Raw genomic sequence first — 18,916 nt, forward strand, 5'->3', positions numbered from 1 at the left:
CCTGGCTCCCTTAGCGCCTGAGAGCTGGGCAGTGGCCCTGCCCCAACTGCCACTGCTGGTCGCCCCGCTCACACCCGCCTTGGCTGGTGCTGCCTGCTCATCTACTCCACCATCCTGCCACAGTTCCATTCTCATTGGGGCCCACCCGTGCCGCCCCCTGGTGGTCAGTGCACATCATAGCGAGAGTTTGAACTCCCGGTCAAGGGAACAATGTGCATATTAAGCTTTTATTATATGGGATACTGTTGTGACACTGATCTTAGATAACTTAAAAAGAAAAGAAAAAGTCCAGATGGTGCAGCTCAGTGGTTGAGCATCGACCCATGAACCAAGAGATCACCAGTTAGATTCCTGGTTAGGGCACATTTCCCAGTGATGGGCTCCATCCCCAGTAGGGGGCATGCAGAAGGTAGGCAATCAATGATGCTTCTCTTGATGTTTCTATCTCTTTATCCCTCTCCCTTCCTTCCTCTCTCAAAAAATTTTGAATAAAAACATTTTTTTAAAAGAAAAAGAAAAGCTAATGTCATTTTTATCCACGTTTACAGCTGAGATCCATACTTATTGTGAAGTTCCTTGAGACAGAAGCCTTCTCGGGAGCTGGGGCGATGTTCCCATAACCACAGGACACATCATCGAAGCACACTTGATCTCTTGAATCAGCAACTTCAAAGCCTGGGTTCTCTCCTTCGTCTCCAGCCCTGCAGAGCACCAGGCTCCTGACACTGCGTCCGGAGATGCCCGAGGCCAGGCTTGACTTCCGGAGCCAAAGCGCACCCTGGGAAGGGTGGTGCTGGGCCAGTGCCTGCAGCCCTGCCTGGTGTGCTTTTGAAACACAATAACCCAATCTTCTTGTAAGCTCTCTAAGAAGAAACAATGTCGCCGTAAGTGAGAGAGAGGCTGAAATTATGAAATACTTGATACCATACAAGGGGGAGCTGGGCCTTTGGTGCTGCAGGTGCGGGGTGTGATGGAGGAAAGTGACTGGTTATCACGCCTCACGATGAATGGCTTTCCCGCGGCCTGGCCATCTATTCTGTCCCCCTCAGCGGGCTGTTAATAGCAGTGCAGCCCCAACTCGTTCTTTCCGACATTTCAGACACAAATAATAGCAGGTTTCCAATTTAAAGGGATACTCTTCCTTCAGAAGCAAAAGAGTAAGCACAGGGAATAATTTTCAAAGCTTTTGAGATATAAAGGCTTATTGTATCTCCCCATAAGCAATGTTGGCGGCTTTGATGAACAATTTAAAAACAGAAGACGGGGATGCAAGGAGAAGTTGTAAGACGTGGTCTTTTGTCCGTGATTTTTCTATCGTTGCTGCTTTTCCGAAATGTTGTCATTAACATAAAAGATTATTTCAATTAGTTTTCTGCGAACCCCCAAGTCATATTCAATAAGTTTTTACTGATTTAGAAAATAAAAACTGGGCACCGGGAAGAAAAACATGGTTACTGAGGAAAACAGCAAATACCTTTAGGCTTCGGGATGCTTACGACTGTATGTGACGACTTTATCTTGTTGTCATTTAGAATCAGGAAACGTAATGGTTCATTGTGAGGACAGCACAAGTATTAGGACTATCATCTGATCCAACCTGGACTTAGAGAGATTCACTTAACAATGTGTCTAAGGAGAGGGAAATTGACTGTTGGTGCCCAGCACTAATTCAACGTTAATATAATTGAAATTTCTGAGCCATTAACTAAAATGGCTCCTCGTTTCTACCCTTCATAGAGAATCCGATCGTCCCAGACACAATCTGAGCAGGAAACGGGTCTCGGAGGAGACTGGACTGGAAGGAATGGGTCTTCGGTGCGTTTCCTCGAGCCTCCGGTAACGCCCAGGGAGAGAAGGTGTCTGCCTGAGCACTGTGTGAAGAAGGGGGCCTCGTTTTCTCTGCGGAAATTCATTTCTTGCATCTGAAGGATCTCTGTGGGAATACTTCCTGGCATATTTTTCCAGTTGTTATCAAGTGTGTCCCTAAGCAGGCTGTGTGTCCTATATTAATAATAATCAAGCCTGTTCCCCTACCCAAGGCATTATCAGTGTGATTTATATTTATGCGATTCTGTTCACGATCCGATAGGTCTTCATAACTGAGGTTCCCTTAGCTCCCTCGCTGTAAGTTTTGAAGAGCGCAGGAAGGCGCATATGTGGGGAGCGTGTGGTGAACACCCGGGATTGGTAACACCCTTCTCTCATGCGTGGCTTCGTTCCTGTAGTTCCCACCACAGACCTGAGAGTGTGGGCCCATTGCCAGTCTGTAACCAGAGACAACCGGGGCTGCAGGACTGCTCCAGGGTCACGGAGGAAGTGAGTGCCGAGCTGGGATTGGGTGCCAATGGAGCTGGTGCTTTGTCCACAACCATTACAGGTTTAATCACATATGTTTGAGCATGTGCCTGTCCCGTTGCTGGGCTCTGTGCCAGGCTCATGACCTCCTGAGGCCCTCCAAAGGCCAGGGCTGGCTGTGCCTTCAGGACACCCGGCACACAGAGGAGACAGCAGGCAGGAGAGAAGCAATGCAACGCGGCATGCAGCCGTAGGCAGGGAGTCCAGATTCCTGCCCGGGGAGCCTGGCTGCAGAGCCAGCCTCTCCACACTGACACCAGCCGCGGGCTCCGGCCCAGGTTCACTTGAGGGAGAGGCTCCCGGCTTCAGAATCATCCCAGATGTCCTGGGAAGATGTGCAGTCCTGGGGCGGGGGAGAGGGGTGATCAGGAGGTGGTGGAGAGGCGTTTCAGCACCATGGAGAGCCACCTGCAGCCTGAGGTGGTGTTTGCAGAGCTCAACCAGGCAGCCTGGACCTGGACCAAGGCACGTCTGAATCCTCAGCGTCCGGACTACAGATGCTCTGTTCTCTGGGGCCCATCTGGGCACTGTCTCCGCCCTCCATTCCTCCACTCAAGGGCATACAGTATCCGATGGCTGTTATTTGTTTTCGTGAACCCATTCTAAACCAGAGCTAACCTTCCTGCTAAACACGTCAGAGCAACCTCACACACCTCACAGGGACACCGTTCACTCTCAGGCTGGTGGGGGGAGAAGCCCGCCGTCATGTACGTGTGGGGTTGTCTGAATTGTAAAGGCATGAAGCGTCGGGTGCACGTGTTCTTGGAGGCAGCACTTGTGCTCCACAACAGACAGCTGTTTCCAGGGGCCTGGCCCAAGGCGGGATTCTCCCAGCTGCCCTCAGCTTTTCCTCAAAGGCGCCTCCTGAGAACAGCAATGCGTCAATGGCCCGAAACAGAGAGATGAGCATTCCTGCTCTTATTCAAATGGCCACAGAAAGGGGCCTCGGTGCTGCATGCTTTCCCTCAACTCCCAGAAGTTCTTTGTGGTTTGTGCACAGATAGGAATCGTGCGCTTTCTCTTCAAAGCGGGGTCAGGCACCAGCTCCCCTACAGTATCCTGAGCTCCTTGGCTTCCAGTCAAATGCATGCAAGCTGAGGTCATGTGGTTTCGTTTCGTTCTCAAGTCTCTATGAAGACGAATCTCTAGGAATCTTCCAGGCCAGTTTGCAGCAAAGATCAAATGCCCTTCATTTTTGACAAGCTGGCATGGTGATCTCAGGCTTTGATGCGTCCCTTTTGCTCCAAAAACATAGCAATAATAGATGAAATCTTTTTTAAAAAGAAGAAGAAGCTAGAAAGACAGTTCTGAGCTCAGAAGGGAGCTAAATCCTGCTCTGTGAACCAGGAGCTGCAGAAATGCTGAGCAGTGAGGGGGCTGAGACCCTAGGTCAGCTGGGCTCCAGGTGCAGGGCCAGGAGCTTGGCTTATACAGGCCAAAGGGCCTTTAAAGTGCTTCATGGGAAAAGGGGCAGCCAGAGTTATCAGTGTCAAAGCCAGCGCGTGGAATTGGGGCCTTCATGCTTGTCCAAGAACCTGAACGTGACAACCCTGCTGAAGGCTGCCTGAGGCCACAGTGAAGGGCCAGCCAAGGTGCAAATGGGCAGGAGAACACGGAGCTTCCGAGAGCCAGGTGCCAGGAAAAGCTGCTCCCTCGTGTGGTGGTGGATCTGTATCTCCTCATGGCTAGGACCCTGGATCACACTTTAAAGACTGGTTCTGAACTGAGGATCCAGAGGCCACCACCACACAGCTAGAGGGGTAAACAAAGAACAGGAGGGAAACAGTAAAACAACAACAAAACCAATCCAACGGAAAGCTTCTTCCCGAAACCGAAATGCAGAATGTGTAAGGAATGCTAAGGCTTAGGGATACCATCCCCCATAAATAACATTTGTAAAACAATTTATTCTAGATGAGAAATCTTTCTATAAGAAGACGAAAAGTACTTTAAAATAATTATAAAAGCTCTGCGCGGCAAAATAAATTGACAACAAAACAAAGAGGCAGCCAAGCAGATGGGAGACGATATTTGCAAACAGTAACTCCGACAAAGGTTTAATTTCCAAAATATATAAAGAACTCATAAAACTCAACACCAAACAAACTACCCAATCAAAAAGTGGGCAGAGGACCTGAAAATACACCTCTCCCAAGAAGACATGCACACAGCCAATAGATATATGAAGAGATGTTTAACCTCACTGGCAATTAGGGAAATGCAAATCAAAGCTACAATGAGAGACCACCTCATACCAGTTAGAGTGGCCATTACCAACAAGACAAGCAACTACAAGTGTTGGAGAGGTGGTGCGGGAAAGGGAACCCTCGTTCACTGCTGGTGGGAATGTAGACTAACACACCTGCTATGGAAAGCAGTCTGGTGAGTCCTCAAAAAATTAAGACTAGAGCTATGATACGACCCACCTGAAAAAAATTTGAAATCATGTATTTCCAAAGATATATGCAATCCTCTGTTCACTGCAGCACTATTCATGGTGGCTAAGACACGGAAACAATCAAAGTGTCCTGGGATAGAGGACTGGATAAAGAAGATGTGGTGCGTACACACAATGGAGTGCCACTCAGCCACAAGAAAGGATGAAATAGCGCCATTTGCAACAACATGGACGGACCTTGAGAACGTTATGCGAAGTGAAATAAGTCAGTCAGGAAAAGCTAAGAACCATATGATTTCACCCATATGTGGGTATAAAACAAACATCAGTGTGATGGTTGCCAGAGGGAAAAGGGGGGAGGAAAGGGGAGTCCTAATATACGGTGCCAGGATCAGATTTGACTTTGGGTGGTGGGCACACGGTGCAATATACAGATCTTGTAACATAGAAACCCACACCTGAAGCCTATATGTTCATGTGGACCAATGTCATCCCAATTTAATAAATATTTTAAAAATAATAATTATTATTCTATTTAGTGTGCTCAATAAGATAAATGAAGATATTCAGTGTGCATTGGAAATTAAACAAGAAAGAAATGAAACATTATCAAATGGGAATAAAATGAACCAATAATAAATCTTGGGAATAAATATGTCAATTAAATTAGAATTTCAATCGATTTATCCACCTGGTGGTGCCAATGATGCTGACACTGCAGAAGACCAACGCTGTCTCTTTCAGGGTCTCGCGTCTGACAGCAGGGCTCCTGGCTGGCAGGTGGAGGTGGCTGATGGGCATAACAGGCCCGCGGAAGATGCTGCTCAGGCGTGCTCACCAGGCTGCTGCCCAGAACTGCCACGAGCTGGCTGAGCACCTGTGGCTTGACATGGCTCAGCCAGAATTCCTCACGTGACAACACAGCTCCTCTTCCATCACAGACTCATGTCCATTCGAGCTGATCGTGCTTCTGGAGGTCATCGGGTCACTTTCCCGTTGGCCCTGGACTCCTCAGTCTGGAGGGAAGGGCTCCCCATCACCTGGAAGAACTGCCAGAGGGATTAGGGGGTCACCTGAGCAACTGTGTCACCATGTCTGTGAGATTCTTATCACGTGAGATGCCAGCGACTGAGTCCCCACTGAACAAATGAATGAACAGACCACATCCCACCACTGGTGCCGTCCAACCCCCGCTGGTACTGCCGTGCATTCTAACCCAGGCTCAGAATCCAAGGCATTACAAAGCTCTCAGAGTTCGACTGCCCACGTATTAGAGGCATGAGATAATTGGGAAAGGGAGAATCTTAGCAATAGGCGGGGTCCTCGTCAGACCAAGGGAGTGAGAGGAAAGGGCAGAACTCCTTAAAATTAATGAGCTTGCCCTTTAAGAAGGATCTCTGTGGTCAGCATTCTTGCAGGGCGGTGAGGTGAGGGCGGGACCACAGTCACCTGGTGCGGGCACTGTGAGTGCCAGCCCCGCCTGAGGATGGACCACTGACAGCTGTGTGCCCACGCGGCTCCAGGCTCCCTGCTCAGAACTGCATGTGAATTACGCACAGCCAAGATCAGCAGAACCTGTGACCTGGACGTCAGCGTGCCAGGGTTCTGGGGTCTGAACGCACAAGCCTCTTGGACGTCTCACCTTCATGGGGCAGAGGTCAAGGCCAGGAGTGTATTTTCAGACTCCCAGACCCATTCTGATACAAACATATAAACGTGCAAAATGCAAATGAGAACAGACTCTCCGAAAGGTCTCTCAGCACCACTTAGCTTGGAGGTTACAAGCGCTGCAGGTTTTAGAGTTCTGTGGGGAATTGGCCAGAACCTTCCACATTAATTCAATGGGGCCAAAGGGAACTCCTTCATTACTGGAGGGAGAGCAGGCTGCCAGGACCCACGCTCCGAGGAGCATCTTTGCGGGAGGTCTGGAGGAGGGCCAGGTCCCCTCTGAGCATGGAGAGACCCAGGATGAGGGAGTCTTGTATTCAGGCCCCTGCTCTGTGGCTGGCCCAGACCCCACGCAGTTCCACAGCTGATCCTCAGCCATGACTCAGCTCCCTCCTCCGCAGGGTCCCTAGTACCCAGCCCCTCACCTCTGTCCAAGGTGAAGGCACCAGGATCCACTGGAGGGCAGACGCCTTTGAAGGGGGTGGTCCTGCCAGGCCTCTCTGCTCCCACCTCCACCCTGAGCAGCAGGTCCTTGGGCCTGGGGAACTGCTCACAGAGTCTTCAGCAGACATACCTGCCTTGTCAGAGCAGCTTGGCCCACGTTCCCTGGCGGAGCCCAGGTTGGTATCCACCCAGTTCACAGCCATTTCCTCTTGCGACCGGAGCTTCCCATTGCAGAAAAAAATCCATGCAGAAATAGCCGGCAGGAGACAGGACCCATGGCCAGGACATGCGTGCCCAGACACGCCGGATGACAGGGGCTCCTCTGCCCGGATGGAGCGTCTCCTCACAAGCAGGACGCCCCCCCCCCAGAGTTCGAGATCTAGGGACTGGGCGAGAGAAAGCACTCCTGATTAGGAAGCTAGCTCCAGCCTGCTCAGTACATAAACCTAATTTCAGTTGACTACAACCCTAATAACTCGCGAGGTTAAGTGCTTGTAGAATTCATGGCTGTATTTCCTGTGCTGGGAGAATGCTGATCCCTGCAGATCTGGGACCAGCGTGCTTAGTGTCCTGTGCTCCATCTCCGCAGGGATGCTGGGATGCTTCCGTTCCTTTCCTCCCCGTGGCCAGGCCGGGGGTCCTCGGCCCGTCTGTGGAGCTCCGGAATCACGTTCAGTGACAGTTCTGTGCAGGGGATACGTGCTCATCACTGTCTTACTGACCGATGCAGGACAGAGCCAGAGGCGGGGACAGAGTGAGTGCTGAAGCATCTCCTCTTACAAGGGCACTAATCCCACCTCCAGGCCCCACCCTCACCACCTCATCTAACCCGAATCCCCTGTCGAAGGCCCCACCCATCACACTGAAGGTCTGGGCTTCAACCTATGAAGTTTGGGGACACAACCGTTCAGCCCACATAGTGAGGGGAGACATTGCCGGCAGGGGAACTGCACGTGCCAAGTCCCCGAGGCAGGTTTTCTGAGAGGAGGTGGGACAGCCTGCAGGGCTTTGTGAGGTGAAGGGAGGAAGGCTGGAAGGAGCCAGGGGTGGGGGGTCCAGGTCATCTGGGATTCAGGGCCCTGCAAGTTGAAGGGTTTTATTCTGAAGGCAGCGCGAGTCCATGAAGGTACATGTGGGACGTGGGAGGAGTTGTCGTGTGAAGGATCGCAGTAGCTGCCATGTAGATAAAGGGTTATAAGTGGAGCCGGTAAAACAGGGCACGTGCTGGGGCGTAATGAAGGCATCCAGGCCACAGAGGATGGTGCTGTGGGCCGGGGATGCAGAGGTGGGGTGGGGGCAGATGGGAGGGGCAGGTTCCGCAGTACATGTGCCTGGTCTGGGCATGGGGAGGACCATGAGATGGGGACGAGGGGGACACCGTGTGGCCATGCTGGTTCCTGAGATGGCAGCTGCTGGGGGCAGAGTCTTGGTGTGTCCCACGTGCCCAGAGCAGCCAATGGCAGGCGCTCCAACCATATTCGCTGAGTGTTAAATGAAATGTAAATCACCGAGCAGGTGTTAAAACACAAATTCAACCACGTACACTTGGAGATATAATTGTCTTTATCATCGACTCATGAACCAGGCAGCTGCCGACCCAGCCACGGAAGGTGCTCCCAGGGGTTGTACAAAGGAAGGTTTTTACGGGAAGAAGGGTGGGGACGGAGCTGTTAACAAAGAAAGAAACATTATTTTGGTACTGGACACCTTTTCTTTGGGGGACGAGAAAGGGGAGGGTTTTCAGCACGCAGACTTCCTCTTCCTCCGCTGGGGGGTGAGGAGGGCCCACGTGACAGGTGACACCACAGCCACCGTCCCCGCTTCTGCCTTGTGGGCTGCGGATCCATTTTCCCCACAAGTGGGAGATTCTGTCTGTGGTTTGATGCGGGGATGCATCAGGCACAGGGCTTGGAAGCCGGCCCCTCGTCTGCCTGCCTGGGTTTGCACCGCACCATCCGCGTGAGAGCTGTCAGGATGCTCCTCACCTCCGTCAGCCTGTTTCCTGGTAAACGGAAACGACGCAGTTTCATCACGGCATCGGGATGATCACAGACCATGACCCAGGTGAAGCCTCGCCCTGGACCTGCCACGGCCAGGTCACCCCTTCCTCGACCTGCGCCTCCTCCGGGGTCAGAGTTCCTTCCTCCCCGAGGAGGGGCCGTGACCAGGACCTGGAACTCCAGTCCCTGTGAATACACCCCAGCTTTGATTGACAGCCCACCAGCAGGCTTCTCTCCATGGGGCTGGGAAGCAGGTGGGCTCTGCTGAGAGCTGGCATGTTGCTCCTCTTGGTTATGCAAATGCCAGGGTCCAGCTCAATCCAGTCTGTGGATCTGAAGTTTCCCTAATCCAGTGGTGACATCTGATTGATCCAAGTGTGTGAGGTGGGCTGAGCTTCCTGCTCCGCTGCTGTGCAAACCATCCACGCGCCGTGGCGCCCATCCCTGTGTTATCAACAGGGAGATCACACACTGGAAACGGTGGCCATGCAGGTCCACTTTCAGGGATGCGCTCCGCGTGCCGGGCACTGGGCTCCCCCCGGGGATCACCCGATTGAATCCTCACACACCTGCCAGGTGGACACTGGGCCTGGGCCTGGGCTGCCGGGTTCAGCGAGAGGCGACAGAATCTCTGGATCCGTCACATATGTGAACAGAGACCTTTAACGGCGACACAGTTACACCCAGCGAGAGTCTCATGCTGGTAAAGGGCTGGTGATCGATGTGGATCTTGAAGATGAAGTTTTATGTCCCACCTATTTCCACTGCCCGTTCGTTCTAAAGGTTTATGAGTGTAATAAATGTCTACTGAAATCTTTGACTTTGTACAGAATAATAAATTTACAGGTAAAAGATGGGCCATCCCGGGATAAAGTGCTGCCGTGAATCCCCAGATAACTCATTTATTTTATGTTTCTAAATATTCAAGTAAATGCCTGCATTTTAAGCAGCAGCTATAATGAGCACAGAGCTGTACTTCCTAAAGCAGAAGTGAAAGGCCAGGCTTCCTCACCGCGAATTCACGTGTGGACGCCGCTGACTGCTCGTTCGGGGGACGGTTTCTGGGCTCTCTGTGCTGACCCACTGGTCTGTACGTCTGTCTCCTCGCCAGCAAATGGTGCGGAGAAAACTGGGTCTCCACACGGTTCTGGGCATTGCAGGAAACGCAGACGGCGGGTGATGGAGCCGTTATTTATCCCCAGAAGGTGAACCGGTCCCACGTGGGACACAGTGATGCATGGGTTCCTGCAAATCCCCTGTTCACATGAAATCCCATTCTTTTTCTTTGTGATTTGTGGCGGCTCTTGTGCATAATTTTTAAATCGGCCTCAAAATACATCACACTGCCTTTCTAAGGGGAGAGTGAAAGCCTCCCTGCCAGGGAGTGTTGATGGAGGCTGTGCCCAGCTGAGTCTCTGTTTGGTGTGAGATGTCTGGTCCTTAGGTCACAGCCCTTCATCACGTAAGATGTTAATGGTAGGAGACACCGAGTGTGCAGTAATGGGACCTTCTGTGCTGCCTTTGCAATAATTCTGCAGATCTAAAACCGTTCTAGAGTTAAATGTTTACTTTCAAAAAAACACAAAACATTGCTGGATAAAAGTGAACAGAGAACCGGCAACACTTGGGGACTAGCAGGAGTCTGTATTCTGTATCATTAAATTCCCAGAAGAAGGAGAAGAGGGAGAAGGACGCAGGGAGCAACGATATGAAAGGAACTTGATAAATGCCAAGCGTGATAAATGCAAAGAAACCCATCACCAGGTACCTCACGGTCAAACTGATGGAAATGTAGACACAGAAAAAAATCTAAGCAGCAGCAAGTGAAAAGTGCTGACTTCTCCCCAAAACAAAGCGGCAGGCGACGCCCAGACAATTCCCGGGGAGCTAGAATTTCACCCGCCAAGTTAGAAGTCCACATTCAGCAAAAAAAAATAAAAACGAGGCGGATTGAAGACATTTTCAAACCAAAGTGGCGAGAATGTGCAGCCAATCGACCTGAGGGACAAGAAATGCGGAAGGCAGGCCTGGCCTGGGCGGAGTTGGGGCAGATGGGACGTGGGCCTGCGGGTGCAACAAGGAGCAGATACGACAATGGCAAAAGCCTTTCTCCTTTGTCAGGCCCTTGGAAGACAGGTGGCTGTTTGCCAATTAACATCCGTGCGTCGCAGCTTCATACTCTGTTGGGAGTAACTGCACAACAGTGATGGCCAAGCGTGAGGGTAAACAAGCAGGGGTTGTGTGGCTCTCACGCTTTCTGTGACACAGAACCACACTAACACGGGAGATCGTGACAAGCTGTGGACACACGCATAGTCTCACCACGAGAGCAACGACGAAATAAAAACAAGAGGACTTGTTCCAAAACAAGAGAAGATCTAAACGGGGTCACTATCCCAATCTCTGGATGACCCAGAGGAAAGCCAGAAGGAACAGAACACAAATGGGGTCCATGAGAGAAACTAGCCAGGCAGGCCAAACCCACCGTGTCAATGGTCACATTTCATGCAATGGGTTAACTACTCCGAAACTGCCAGAGCGGGTTTAAAACAGCAACAGCAGAATCCAGGTAGCTACTGCCATGTTCCTTCAGATATGGAACTGAAATATTAAGAAGGCGCCTTACCCAGGACCGCCATCCGCCTCTCCCTCCTTCCTTCCTACCACCCTCAGCTGCCACTTCCAAACCGGACTGGTCCCCACCTCAGGAGAGAGTCCTGGAAAAGGTAAGAAAATCCCAATTTGATGAGCGGGTCTCCCACGGGTGTCCGCAGCGGAGTCCATCGCACCCTCCCAAGCCTGGCCTGCATCCGGGCTCCCTCCAGGCTCCTGTGTTCCCCACAGATCCCCGGTGGCTCCTGTGGGTGGGCGGGCCCACGGATAGCAGTTCCTGTGGATAGATACCCCTCCTCCCCCCACAGTGCTGGTACCCAGCCCCGGGGATGCCCACAGCTCAGCCAGAACTTCCCGTGAGGCACATACTCCATAAGCCTACAGAGCCTGATATCGCTGCCAGGCTCCTGGGACTCTGCCTCCGGCATAGAGATAAAAATCTCATCCCTTATCGATTGCCCCAGAGCTACAGACCGAAGGCAGCAATATAAAAATGGCCACAAGATGGCGACTGACAATCGGGGTAAAAGTCAGAGAGATGGATCTGAAGGGTGGGGGTGCGGGATAGAGAGCACCCGCTCCCTCCAAGATCCCCAACTTTGTATTGTTCCCCTCCAAGCATCTCTTATCCGGCTCTGAGCAGTGGAAAGCGTTCAGCATGGCCCAAGGTGCTCACTGGGGACCTCCCGGCCAGTAAGGCGAGACCGGGGCCGCAGAAGGGACATTTGGAAATATGTTTTCAGGAAGCTGCGGGGAGGAGGACAGACTCCCCATGTGACTTCCCAGCGGCTCAGGGAACGTGGAAACTCCCCGGGGCACGCGGGCTCGAGCTCCCGATTTCCATTCAATGTGCACGAATCCGTGCGCCAGGCCGCTAGTATATATTATAATATGATTGATATGATGTGACATAATGTAGCATAAAAAATTGAATAAGATTTTCTAAAACTTCACAGTCAGGGTCTGACTCTTCTGAATCTCCTTCAAATCTGAGTCTCTGTCTCCACAGAGTCCCAGGTGATACCACTTCTGTTCCGTCAGGAGCCTTGGTAATGCATGGCTTCTTAAAAAACAATCAAATCATTACAAGCCGATGGTTGTTCAGTTCTGCCGAGCCGCCTAATTGTGGCTTCTGTTGAGGGCTCACCACCTCCCCACAAACATCCCTCCCCTCTCTGGGGATTGAAAAAGCAAGTGTCTGTGTCTCTGAGATTTGCCTTCAAGCTCCTGACCCCCACTTTGCAAGGTCAGGGAGATTACCCATGCCTGTGACTGCCACCCGGCCTGCAGCGATTGTCAGATGCCATTGATTGTCAACACTTCTCACTTTCAAAGAAGTTAAAGTGGAGAAAAAAAAGCTCAGAATCAATGACAGACTGGAACATTTTATCAATCAAATGAGCTTTAACACTAATAACGAGATGGCTGCCAGATGGGTACTAGACTTATCAGGGTGACAGGACAATTGGGACTGTTCCGCCCCAGGGTCGTGCCAGCTGCCCCTACCTAGTGTCTGTAGGGACAGCTGAGCTTGCCCTGGCCCTTCTCCACACCCACAACCCTCTGACAACGGGTGTCCAGGCCTGTGCCTCCTCCAGGCCCATCCTGACGGGATAAGGGACTTCGCTGACCCCCCTGTGGTGGAAAACCCACCCCTCAGAGCCTACAGTCCCCCTCCCCGGCACTGTCCCCCCTCCTAGTTAGAACGTCTGCCCTCCAACTCCAAGCTCCTGGCTGAACGGGGACTGACCACCCTGGTGGTCTGTGTTGCAGCCTCCTCTCTCCTCCCTGCTGTGAGCTGAGCTCACCCCAGTCATCCATCTAAATGCCTCTCAGCACTTGTCTTAAAGGCACCTGCCTCTCAAACTCAAATTGCTCCAAACAGTAGCACCATCCTTTTTACCGAGGCCCAGATCCCAAACCAGACGCCCAGACCCCCATCCTAGGACCCAGACCTCCTACCAAGGATCAGACCTCAATGTGGGGCCCAGCTTCATGGCAGGACACCTATTTCCATGGCTGGACTTGGATCCCCATCTGGGGCCTTCACCTACATCCGGGTACCTGACGTATATCCTGTGGCCTGGCCCTCAATCCCGGGGCACAGACCCCCATCCCGGGGCCCAGACCTCCATCCAGGGTTCAAACCTGAATTCGGGGCCCAGACCTTCATGTCAGGAACCCTATTTCCATGGCGGGACTCGAACCTCCATCAGGTGCCTTCACCTACACCTGGGGTCCTGACTTCAATCTTGGGCCCGGATCTCTATCCAGGGACTCAGACCTCCTTACTCAAGCCCAGACCCAAGTGCAGGGGCCCAGACCTCCATACCAGGACCCAGACCTTTATCCCAGGATCAGACCTCAATTCGGGGCCCCGACCTTCATGGCAGGACCCGTATTTCCATGGCGGGACTCAGATCTCCATCCAGGGCCTTCACCTACATCCGGGTACTTGATGTCAATCCTGGGCCCGGACCTCCATCCCTGGGCCCAGACCCGTATCCCGGAGCCCAGATCCCCATCCCAGGGCCCAGACCCCCATCCTAGGACCCGGACCTCCTACCCAGGATCAGACCTCAATTAAGGGCACAGACCTTCATGGCAGGACCCCTATTTCCATGGCGGTACTCGGACCTCCATCCAGGGCCTTCACCTACATCCGGGTACTTAACATCAATTCTTGGCCTGGACTTCCATCCCTGGGCCCAGATCCCCATCCCAGGGTCCAGACCCCCATCCCTGGACCCAGATCTCCATTTCAGGATCAGACCTCAATTTAGGGCCCAGACCTTCATGGCAGGACCCATATTTCCATCGTAAGACTCTGACCCCATCTGGGGAGTTTACCTACACTTGGGGCCGTGACTTCAATCCTGGGCCCGGAGCTCTATCCCAGGACCCAGACTTCCTTACCAGGGCCTAGACCCCAATCCAGATGCCCCGACCCTCATCCCAGGTCCAAGACCACCATCCAGGCATCAGACCTGAATTCGGGGCCCAACCTTCATGGAAGGACCCTTATTTTCATGGGGGGACTCAGACCCCCATCCAGGGCCTTCACCTACATCTGGGTACCTATCATCAATCCTGTGGCCGGAATCTCAATTCCGGGACCCAGACCCACATCCCGGGACCCAGACCCCCATCCCAGGGCCAAGACCCCTTCCCCGGACCCAGACCTCCTACCCAGGATCAGACCTCAATTTGGGGCCCAGACTTCCATGGCAGGACCCCTATTTCTGTGGCGGGACTCAGACCCCCATCCAGGGCACCTACATCCGGGTACCTGATGTCAATCCTGCGGCCCAGACCTCTATCCTGGGACCCAGACCTCCATCCGAGGCCAAGACCCGCATCAAGGGGCCAAGACCCCCATCCCGGGGCCCAGACATCATCCCAGGATCAGACCTTACTAGTAATTCGGGGCCCAGAACTTCTTTTCAGGACCCCTATTTCCATAGCGATACTGGGACCTCCATCCAGGTCCCTGACCTCCCTCTGGGGTGCTGACTTAAACCCGGGGCAGACCTCCATCCCGGGGCCAAAACCTCCATCCAGGGATCAGACCTCATTTTGGGGCCCAGACCTTCATGTTAGGACCCATATTTCTATGGCGGGACTCAGACTTCCAGCCTGGGCCTTGACCTCCATGCCAGAGCCCAGACCTACATCCCAGAACCTACATTTCCATGTGGGGTCCACACATCCATGGCAGAAAACAGACTTCTTTGTTAGGACAGGGACGTACATCCAGTGTCCAGTCCTCCATCCCCGTGCTGTCCTCCATCTAGACCACTCATCCCACCATAGCTCTGCCCTCTGGTGTACCTCCATCTAACTACTCAGCCCAGCTCTGCCTCAGCTGTCCTCCATCTAGACCAGCGGTTGCCAACCGGTGGTCCGAGGACCTCTGGTGGTCCATGAGGTCTGAAAGGTTGGCGATGGCTGATCTAGACCACTCATCCCAGCCCTGATCTGCCCTCAGCTGCCCACCATCTTGAGGCCTCCGTGTCATCCCAGAGACACTCCCCACATTCTGCTCCCCCTCCTCTTCCTCTGTCCTGGGAAACAGCTCCTCTGTCCTGTGAGACAAGTTGTGACACTCCCCTGGCACCGTGGCCTGTGTCTGTTTACCCTACAATCTGAACAGGGCCATCCCAGAGGCCTACCATCCCCCAGATGGCATTTATTGAGAGCCAGCAGGAGAGCAAGCCTGTCCCCAAGATTTCCCTAACCATTCCAGCCGAGCCACTTCTTTCCGGGACTTGTCTGTGTGAGAATAAATAAGTTATCTTCCCTGTCAGAGAACAGTTTAGACGGCCGCCATGTTGACCACGTGACTTGGCACCCGCCATGTTGGTCGCATGGCTTGCAGCTCCCTGGGGGCTGGCATCTTGAAACGGCAAAGGCCAACCCTTCCCTTTGAATTAGCCAATCGCGGAAGACTGTGCACTTGAGCTCCAATCAAGAGTGAGGGGCAGGCCGTGCATCAGGCTTAAAAAGCCAAGCAGACCACCTGCTCAGAGTGCGCGTGCTCCCAGGCCGTGTGCTGCAAACCCTTCTCCGTAGAAGTAAGGATTCTTGCCTTGCTGCCTGGTTCCCGAGTATGATTTGGTTTTTCTAGGACCCCTGAGTTTGGGGGCTCGCCATATTTCTTACACCTGCACAGGCCCGCAGCATAGGGCAGTGGAGCTAAGAACTGTGGGTGACTTGCTCCACGCCTTGGAGGGCCCAGCGTACTGGCCTGGCCGATGGGCTCCCCGTCAGAGGGATATCTTCCAGGCCACGTCTCACCACCATGAGCACCAGAGAGGAAGCACCGCCATCACCTGGTGGCCATGCTGAGAATCAGGTAGAGACGATCCATCCCCAAATCCCAGCCACGGCGATGAAACTGCTCACTTCCCACACCTGTTCCCATAATGGGCAACAGAAGAAACATGCTGGGTCTGAGCGGATTTCCCAAGGAAACCTGCACTGTTATATCACCAAGACGTTGGAAACCAAGACGCCGGAAACACTCACCAACGTCCACCCTTGGGGAATAATACTGACTGATGTCCCCTGAAATGCGGCCTTTGTGTTTGATGCTCTGACCATGGCTTTGCTCTGGGGGGCCTCGGTCTAAGTCAGTCATTGCCTAGACCATCCTGGGCCGGCGTTCGAGGCTGGTCAGGGAGCCGAAGCACCGATGGTTTATCTGCCTCGAGCGGGGAACTTGTGTGGAAGGTCAGGACAACATCGCCTTTGATGATCTGATCCATGGAAACCTACCGGTGCAGGCAGGGCTTTAAAAAGTGATTGTTTAAATGAAGTTGATCTTTTTATTGCAAAAATACATCACAACACGCTTTAAGGTTGAATTTCAGCTCAGTAACCACAAACATGATTCAAATGATTCATGGGGAAGTTAATGACCAACACTGTTGTCTTTTAAATCATCTAATAAAAAGCTCATTAGTGTTGGGGAAGATACCAGGTGGGCGCACCCACACACTGATGTGTTCATTGACTGTGATGAAACTAGTCGGATTCTGTCAGACTCTGTTCTTCTAAATCCGACACCAGTGGCATTTCCCCCTAATCCTGGCTTCCCAGCTGGTTCTTTCACAACCTATAACCCGGCTCAGAAACACACCTGCAACATAAGCCAGGCCCTGTCTCACCCAGGTAGGTAGGCAGCCCTTTGCCCTTCCTCCTTGAGACCAAGCTCCACTTCCTGGCTGAGGACCAGCTGAGGGATCCTGGGAGTGTCCAGCAGGAATCCTACGGGGCAGTGCGGGCCACAGGCAGGAGTGAGAGGGCAGGGGGCACACAGGAAGTCCCGGTCCCTGGTTCTCCTGATCATTAGTTATTTGACCATTGTGGCTCAGACCATAGCCTCTCGAAGAGAGGGCTGGTTCCGTCATCTACACAGAGCTGATGCAGCACCTGGCCGGCCACCAGGCTGCTAGGAAACGCCAATGACATAAGATGCTCCCGCATAGGTGCCCAGGAGCCGGGGTGGGTGCTATTTGCCTCACTGGGGGCAGCACCCCATGTCCAGCCTCCTCTCCATGCAGACATGCCCCAGAGCTGCCCCACATTGGCCTTGTTAGCTGTTTTGCACGACCCTGATGTCCACGTCCACTGGATGCCGGGGCTGAACTGTACCGGCCCCTGCGGGTCTGTCTGAGACACCCTTTGTCCCTCGTGAAACCAAACCGAGTTTCCGTGCACGTGTTTGTTCCCCTCAGGGACGGACACCCGGAGAAGCCATCAGCAACCAAATGCCGTCGGTGATGAATTAACTTAACCTCAACAAAGTTGTAAAATGATGCACAGCCACATGATAAGCTAATTACATCAAAGGAGTCATGTTTGTAAAGAAGTAGAAATGTATGCACATCGCAGCATAGGTATCTAGGAATGAACATAATGGATTGTCTTCAGTTAAACAAACCAATGCTGTTTCTCTCCAGTGGTTAAAACCATGAAACATTCTCGCTCACTTAATTGCTTGACTACATTCTTAGCAATTGCACCCGCCTGCCCCTGAAGCAGCCTTCAATTCGAAGGCGCCCTGGAAGCCGAGCCCTCTCTCTGCAGGTGAGGGAGGGGGCCGTCCACGTGGGCACCGTCTGTCCTGGAAGAGGACAGTTTGGTAAACGAGAAGCACCTCAAAGCAAAATGAAGTGGCCTGAGAACAGAGGGCCAGACGCAGGGTCACAGGACCGGGCACTGATGAAGTCAGTCCTCACTTAGCGTCGTCGATCAGTTCTTGGAACTGTGGCGAGACGACGCACAGCAAAGCCCATTTTACTACAGGCTAACGGACATGAACCAGGGCCGAGCTCCTACGCACTCATCCACGTTGTAACTAGACGAAGCTGAATGAAATGATGTTGTTTGAGGACCTGCTGTTGTACTTACAACCTGAGACCTGGGTTGTACTTACAGTGAGTGCAGACGGAACACTTCTGTTTCCGTAGCTGGGGAATTTATCAGACAAAACACGATGCTCAGAAGCCGGTCATCTTGAACGGGGTGCTTCCACTCTCAGGATTGCCTCAACGCAGACAGGGACATGCAGGGACAATGAGGCCAAACTCCTTCGATGCTCAGCGTCGATGATACTTGGAGTTTGCCCTGACGTGGAGAAGAACGTGTTGTTAGTGCGGCCAGTGGGCTGGGACACACAGGGAACACACGCTTCTAGGACCACAGGAGAGAAGGCGTGGCTCCCAAGCTGTGTGCTTTCAAAACCAGTGCAGAAATGCTTTCAGAGTCCTCACTGCTTGAGAGAATATTGATCTCGTCACTCCCTCTGGCAAACAGGGAAGGTGAGGAGTCTGAAGGCAATCCATGGAATAATGCTGAAAACCAAAGAATCACAATGAGGACCGTTTAGAGGGAAGGAGGGAAAGGGAAGGAGAATTCCATCCCAAGTCCTCAG

The 18,916-nt window shown here is 52.7% G+C and overlaps 1 long non-coding RNA gene across 1 annotated transcript in view; it reads right to left on the reverse strand.

The window, feature by feature from the left end:
- Window positions 1–18,060: 18,060 nt before the first annotated feature.
- Window positions 18,061–18,916, reverse strand: part of LOC118669651 — a 103,669-nt gene continuing 102,813 nt past the window's right edge. The window contains exon 3 of the long non-coding RNA XR_004972080.1: window positions 18,061–18,609. This is a non-coding gene — a long non-coding RNA (uncharacterized LOC118669651). The remainder of the gene's footprint in view (window positions 18,610–18,916) is intronic.

This window comes from Myotis myotis, unplaced genomic scaffold, assembly GCF_014108235.1.
Source record: "Myotis myotis isolate mMyoMyo1 unplaced genomic scaffold, mMyoMyo1.p scaffold_m19_p_15, whole genome shotgun sequence".
NCBI classification, from domain to species: Eukaryota; Metazoa; Chordata; class Mammalia; order Chiroptera; family Vespertilionidae; genus Myotis; species Myotis myotis.